This window comes from Poecilia formosa, unplaced genomic scaffold (assembly GCF_000485575.1).
Source record: "Poecilia formosa unplaced genomic scaffold, Poecilia_formosa-5.1.2 Scaffold24, whole genome shotgun sequence".
NCBI lineage: Eukaryota > Metazoa > Chordata > Actinopteri > Cyprinodontiformes > Poeciliidae > Poecilia > Poecilia formosa.
In genome coordinates, this window is record NW_006799963.1 from 440,676 (window position 1) to 447,934 (window position 7,259).

Genomic DNA, 7,259 nt, shown 5'->3' on the forward strand with positions numbered 1-7,259 from the left:
ATTTCACATTAAACACAAATAAATTAGCATAACACAATAAATATGATGTAGAATACTTTCCCGATTAAAACTGCAAAACAACAATTTTTGAAGGAACTAATGATCATGTGACCAAAGATTTATTTTCCTAAGCAGAGAAATATCATGTCATTTTGTACTTTCTTGTGTCCCATCATTATGTGTTACCATGTTGCTAACAACTCACTAAGTAAGGACATTCATTAATTTATTTATTTTTAGATAATTGCCCAGGAAACATCCTATGACTGTACAACTCTGGATTTCACATAAACAGTCAAAAAACCAAAAAACAGTCCTAATTTTCTCTGACACTTTTAACTGTTTACAGCCTCCATGTAATTGATTTTTTTTTCTATGTTTCCTAAAACTCAGGACAAAGTAAATAACTGACTGGTGATCAATTTCTACATATGTCTTAAGACAAAACATTTAACACAAGTTTTTAACATGTCAATGATTAGAGTTAGAGGAATTATAATTTAACATGGGACCCAGGTATCTGTAGAGGGGTATGAATACATGTTTAAGCTCCAGTTTAAGAGATCAGGAATATGTGGAAAAAGCTGTGACTCAGTAGTTTAGATAAGTACAACCAACTGGGACAAACTGGACACGACTAAAGCAGATAAATGACCAGCTAATCTTCCTGTGCATTTGAAATCACAAAGACATGATTCCTCTATATTGTTCTGAACAGCATTTAAACAATGTGTCTTGATAATAAAGAGCATCAACTGAGTACATATTTAGGACTCCAATAATACAATGAGTCAGAAATGTATCTATTTAGGGCAAGTAAATAACTATGGACTAAATCACTATGTTTATATTGTCTGACATTATTCTAAAGTATAAATTAGATCTGAAGATTAGATCATTGTCCTTTGCCAGCCTGCAGTGACCCTTGCTTGACCTGTAAATACCTGCCTAAAATTTTGTTTTAGTAAAAATAAAATTGGCTGAAGCCATTAGAAAAAAAACAGCCAGAAAGTTTCGATTCTGCTTTTAGTTAAGGCATCTTTTCCAATGTGATTAAGCATTTATTCATGCATTAATATTTACTGCAGAGTCGATGAAAAAAGGATGTGTGAAACCTGACTGTAAATTTGATCTGAAATGATCAGAAACACCAGAATAACTATTGGGTTTCATATAAAGTATAAAAACCCCAAAATGCTTCAAGGTCATACTTCAGAAGATTTTGTCTTTATGAACAAAAACTGAACATGTGTCTTCAGAATTTAATGATATTGGACCATAAACTATACTGTATTATAGAATATAAAATAAACATAAAATATAAAGATAAACAGGTAAAATGAAGGTTAATTAAATCAAAGTCAGGACCAATTTATTTCTATAACTTTGTGAAGGTGTGCAGAGTAAAAGTCTTACCTTGAACTTTTATCTGAAGAGAAGCAGAACAAGCTGTTGCCTTGTATTCACCTCTCTGGACTCTGAGGAAGTATTTGGTTTCTTGTGTTGTCTTGATACCAGAAAACACAGTGGTGCAGTTTTTCTGATTTATGTTTCCAACAATATTTATTTCATGGTTATTAACTCCCTGACTGATGTCAAAAATACTCTTAGTACTTGGAATCCATTTGGCAGAGGCTTTTCCTCCATTGTTAAAATCGTTTTCTCCTTTTTGAAAAGTGAAGCTACATGGGACATGCAAACACGATCCACTCAGTGCTTCAATGGGATTTGGTGCTTTAATGACAAAGCCCACTGTTTGACGACGACAAGGTTCAGCATTAACACCTGTAAAAACAGACTATAGATGAACATAATGTGGAGCAAAATCTGTCAGCAGAGAAACTTCATGATCAACAAACTGCAGTTCAGCTGCATCATGTTACTTATAGAGCATTTCAGCAAAGTCAGAATCAAATATTTTAGACTAAAAATTAAACATGTAATGCCCCTAAAAACAAGGAAATGAAAAAAGAGCTCACCAGGAAGAAAGAAGACACTCAGTAACATGATGACTGTCGACATGTTCTCAGACAGACTCTGATAGTCGTCTTTCATCTCTCAGACCTAAAACAAAATGGAAACAAGTCAGTCAAGCAAAACTGTTATTTAGATTATATACTTGTGTGGAAAAGAAAGTGTAATTTTAAATAAAGAAGGCAAACTTTATTATAACAGAACATCAGAGAATTTGGACTTTAAACATTATTTAACTCATTAAATCAAAACCTTTTCAAGTGGAACATTTTTAAGCACAGAGTATTAAAACATTTTCAAAGTTATAACATTTAAGAAAAATAAATCATTAACAATAACATTTTCTTACCAATTTACCAGTAAATTTAAATCTTCAGTTAAATCTTGAATTTCACTCAATCAGCAGCAGATCATAAAACCATCCACTCTGTTAAAAAGCTGCAGTTATATAAAACCAAGTAGCTGCATTTATCCTTCCTCCTTTTTTGAAAGGGGATGTCAGAACATCTTCTGCTCTTCAAAGTGTGACTCGTTTAACGTCAAGACGTTCACAGTTCTTCCTTAAACTGTCTGCTCAAAGGGAGCGAGAGTGTTCATGCAAGTTGCAGAGCTAGTTTCTAAGATTAAATGATTATATTTAACTTAACTTATCTTTGCATAAAACAATAACTATGTTTAGGGAAAAGGAGACTCTCAGACTTCATGGCGTTTTGGTGAAATTTTCTCTTGGGTTTTAGATTAGATGCACATCCTAAGTTTCTGGTTTATTTCTCTTTTCATCATTTGAGAATCAATGCCAGACTAAAATAAATTCTCTCCCAACCTGAGCTGGAAATAATCCTCCATGCTTTTATTCCACTCTGGTCAGGTTGGTGTAAGGCAGTATTAACATGTCTCAGGAAGACCTGCAAAGGTTGCAAGTAGTTCAGAATGTTGATGATGAGATTCTGATTAAATCCACATGTTGCCCCATTTCTGACAAGCATGGATGCTAAATACTAAAACTCCTTGTTTAGAAATAAACCAACTTCCTCTGTTTACTTCAAATGCTCCTCTTTTTCTCAGTTTATTTTACTGAACAGCCTCAGCTCACATGAAAACAATATATATGTTATGCTATTTGTGAGTCATCAGAAATAGAAATACATATATAGTTTGGCATGGCAGGAAACGAGACTTCAGTCTATCACCTATGAACAGACGAACTTCTGTTTTCTCCACTTGACCTGGACTTCCTGTCGTGGTTCAGAGCCTCAATAGAATTAAAAGAAGACATAAAATTATAAAGTGTAGATAAATGTGAAATACAATCACTGAAATCAAAGTGACATTAAGACTGAACTGCTGCAGGCTGCTGGTATCTTAATAGATTAGAACAAGATTTGCACTGCTCTCTTAGACCATCACACATACAGGTTAACAGGCCACACTTATAAGTCATTTGTTGTGAGCATGTGTGTGTGTGTGTGCGTGTGTGTGGTTGCATATTATGTGTGTCTCTTTGCTGGTCCTGTCACAGACTGGTGGATTGTACAAGATGTACCTACTGTATTTAGATGGCTGGTTCAACGTTGTGGTCAGGATTGTTTTCAGTGTTATTCTCTGAACACACACAAACTAGGATCATTTAACTGCTAATCTCTTTGTTTTGTAATAAAATAATTCACTTCATTGTGTCGCGTCAGAAATATGATGTTTTATTTTGGCACAATATGACTTCAGAAGTGGAAATAAATAAATAAATAAATAAATAAATAAATAAATAAATAAATAAATGTATTTGTGCAAACAGCAGATCATTTTTAACTTTAACAGAAAAGATCTTCATCATTGATACCTGTATCATCATGAGATCATCATCAGTTTGGTCTTGGTCTATTTCTATGCATCCATCTTTTTATGCATTAATAATTACCGTGATAGAAATGCAAGAGAGTTGATGTGTAGCAAAGTTTTTGTCCTTGTTCTGATGCTCAGATCGTGAGAAAGAGGAAACGGCTTTTGTCTCATCTTTTTGTGACATCAAGGATGACGTTTAGGATACGACTCATTGTTATCCACTTATAATCTTGCACAGCGTACTGTTATTATTGTTATAGTTGTTGCTGTTTTTGCTAATTATGTTTATGTTTTTAACACTTGGAACTTTTGTGTGAACCGATATAACTTGATGCTGCTGTTGCGCCTTAATTTCTCCACTGTGGGCCAATAAAGGATCTATTACTCTTTGTGAGGATTTGAGTTTTCTGTGTGTTTATTTCGAGGTTTTTGTTCTTGTGAGTCTCTGTGTTGTCCTGCCTACCCCTTGATCATTCCCAGCTGTGTCTAGTTTCCCTGATTACCTCCTTGTGTATCTAAACCCACCCATCTTCTTTGTCTGTTGTCGGGTCCTCGTCCTGTATGCCGTATTCGTCCGTTTCCCTGTGCTGCCACTATTGGACTGTATTATTTTGGATTCTTCATTAAATAATCTTTTCATCTTCTACACCCTGGGTCAGTCTGCGTTCATCCTCACCTCATCATCCATAATCGAGACACTATTATGTTCTACTGTCTGCTTAACAGCAGATTTAATGTTTAGACATCTTGGATAGAAAAAATTATTTAGTACAAATGATTTTTGTCGGCTGTGGTGGGAAAATCATCGTACAAAAAAATAACAGTCAGCGTTACTAGACAGAAGGAAAATAACGGTTAACATAGTTTAGAGACGAGAAAACCGCGAGCGATTGCAACAGAGTCCTGAAACACAAAATAACCAAAGTCTTTTTACTTCAACTTCTCAGATTCCTCTCAGTATTTGCACAACTGTCTTTTTTTTAGATTATACTACTTTTCTATTACACACTCAGTCTGCTTAAGAGGTCAAAGTCATTAAAATACACTACTTTATACTTTTCAAGATATAAACTTTATTAGTTGGACATTGTTCTGACTAATAAAGTCAGAACAACGTCCAACCTGCAACATTTTTTCATCAAAATTCAAAGTGACTCACGAAGTTCAAGTGAGGCTTCACGTTTTGCAGTTTCAATTCTCTTTATTGCATATTGTCATCTCTGTGGATCCAAAAACACAACAATCTTCTCACACGTTTTACAAAGATGTAGGATGAATAATCCCAGACAGCAACTACATTTGGCACAATGTTAAATTTGAATTCATGATCCAAAATGAAGTGTAAATTCTCCTTAAATGGGCCAAAAACTCTTAGACCTTTTCTCTTATGTGAGATAAAGTATTCTGATTATGATCAAAACTCTCCCTTTGTTATCAGCATCATCATCTTTAACATGAAATTATTTTCTGGTTGCTTTATGAGAGACTGCTAATTGGATTTGAAGACTAAAAGAATCATTCAGGTATTTTCCCAAGAGTTTACATATTCTCATCTTAGGTTCTGTAAAGTTTCTTATAAATTTTGCTCCAGGGGTTATTGACTTCATTTTATATTTAACTTCACATTTGCATTAAAAAAATGTATGATTGCTAAAACAGTTTCTTTAAAAACTCAGTTGAATGAATAAACCCTGAACAATGAACAATGAAATATGAATTCTAAGATCTTTGCCTTTTATTTATTAAACTTTTTATTTTGTGTCTTCTAATGCAGAAAAAGCTGAATTTACAGCATTGCAGAATTTTTTTTTCTGAACAACATTTAATTGCTTGGATGATTTAGCTAAATAAAACATTACAAATTACTATAAAAAAATAACACCTTTACAGACAAAACGGGATGAAGAAATATAAAAATCTCATGATGCCTGAACCTCCATCACTCTGTTAGGATCGTCTGCTTCTTCGGTGACCTGCAGAGATCAAACAACAAAGAAATATTATTGCTCTTCATGAAATGTACTACTTATTTTTAATGGGTTTGGAAAACATATTTCAATAGTTGATTTTCAGGAGACGTGTTTAAAACCTGCTTCAAGGTTGGTATTTTCTAAAAGTACTTTTAATTTGACAAACCAGCCTCATCACAACACATGCTCTAATTCCAGTTTACCTACAATATTGTGCAAAAGGCCTGGCTGTCCACACAACAACCACACATTTCAGCAGAAAGTAAAAAGATCCATTTACATGTAAATCTGCCAAGAGTCTGAATATTTAAAGGCTTAATTTCACATTGAGCTTGGTTAGTTTACCTGTATCAGTCTCTTGGAGAATCTGAACCAGCTGAAAATGAATGAGACAAGATTAATATCAGTGAATAATCAATACAACAGGTGAGCAACCTCAAAGTATGAACTCATAAAAAACTCTCTCACCACTCAAAGATGATGATTGCACCACAGAGCATTACCAATCCTAGGATCTTTATTTGAGTGTAGATACCAAGTCCAGACCCTTGATGAAAACAAAATTTATCATGAAATATTGAATTAAACTAAGATTAAATGTTGCCAGAGTTTATTTAAAGTACATGAATTACATTTATCCTTGACATACTTTAAGTGTTTTTGAATACATTTCAGTGAACAGGTTAGCTGCAGAGTAATAAGTTTCTATATCTTCCAGATTGATCATTTGGAGTCTGTAAACCAAGATACATAACTGGCTCAATGTTTGCTGTTCATCAATGAAGTAAAGCTGCTGAGGGAAAACTTTGTTCTGGAGCAGCTCAGTTTACATCAGCTAACATGAAGAATGAATAGTTATATGGACTCAGTTGAAAGGCTGTGGTCCAACACTTTTAATACCAGTTGTGAATTACCTTTAATACCAACAAGCATCACAGATGATCTGGTTTGACCCAGATGATTTGTAGCCACAAAGTAGTACTCTTCTTCCTCAGTAGGATTTATTTTGTAAACCTGCTCCACAGACACATTAGTGGCTCCATGTCTGCTGATCCAGATCCAGGTGATTCTGGGTGGAGGTTTGGTTCTGCTGGAGCAGCTCAGTTTACATCAGCTAACATGAAGAATGAATAGTTATATGGACTCAGTTGAAAGACTGTGGTCCAACACTTTTAATACCAGATATGAATTACCTTTAATACTAACAAGCATCACAGGTGATCTGGTTTGACCCAGATGATTTGTAGCCACACAGTAATACTCTTCTTCCTCAGTAGGATTTATTTTGTAAACCTGCTCCACAGACACATTAGTGGCTCCAAGTTTGTTGTTCCTGAACCAGGTGAATCTGGGTGGAGGTTTGGCTCTGCTGGAGCACAACAGCTTCACCAAACTTCCTGCTGACACCAAACCTGATGGACTGATGAATGCTGAGGTGGTTCTAGGAGCATCTGAGGAAAATGAGACACATGAACT

General features: G+C 34.6%; 2 long non-coding RNA genes across 2 annotated transcripts; both read right to left on the minus strand.

Annotated features, from left to right (window-relative positions):
• Positions 1-1,221: 1,221 nt before the first annotated feature.
• LOC103135315 (uncharacterized) lies at positions 1,222-2,674 on the minus strand. The gene is made up of 3 exons (XR_475918.2): positions 2,324-2,674; positions 1,980-2,064; positions 1,222-1,785 (listed from the first exon to the last, which is right to left on the minus strand). It is a non-coding gene; the product is annotated as an uncharacterized LOC103135315 (long non-coding RNA).
• Positions 2,675-5,699: 3,025 nt separating this feature from the next.
• Positions 5,700-7,140, minus strand: LOC103135314 (uncharacterized). Its single transcript, XR_001661613.1, has 4 exons — positions 6,977-7,140; positions 6,252-6,330; positions 6,129-6,159; positions 5,700-5,786 (listed from the first exon to the last, which is right to left on the minus strand). It is a non-coding gene; the product is annotated as an uncharacterized LOC103135314 (long non-coding RNA).
• Positions 7,141-7,259: the final 119 nt, after the last annotated feature.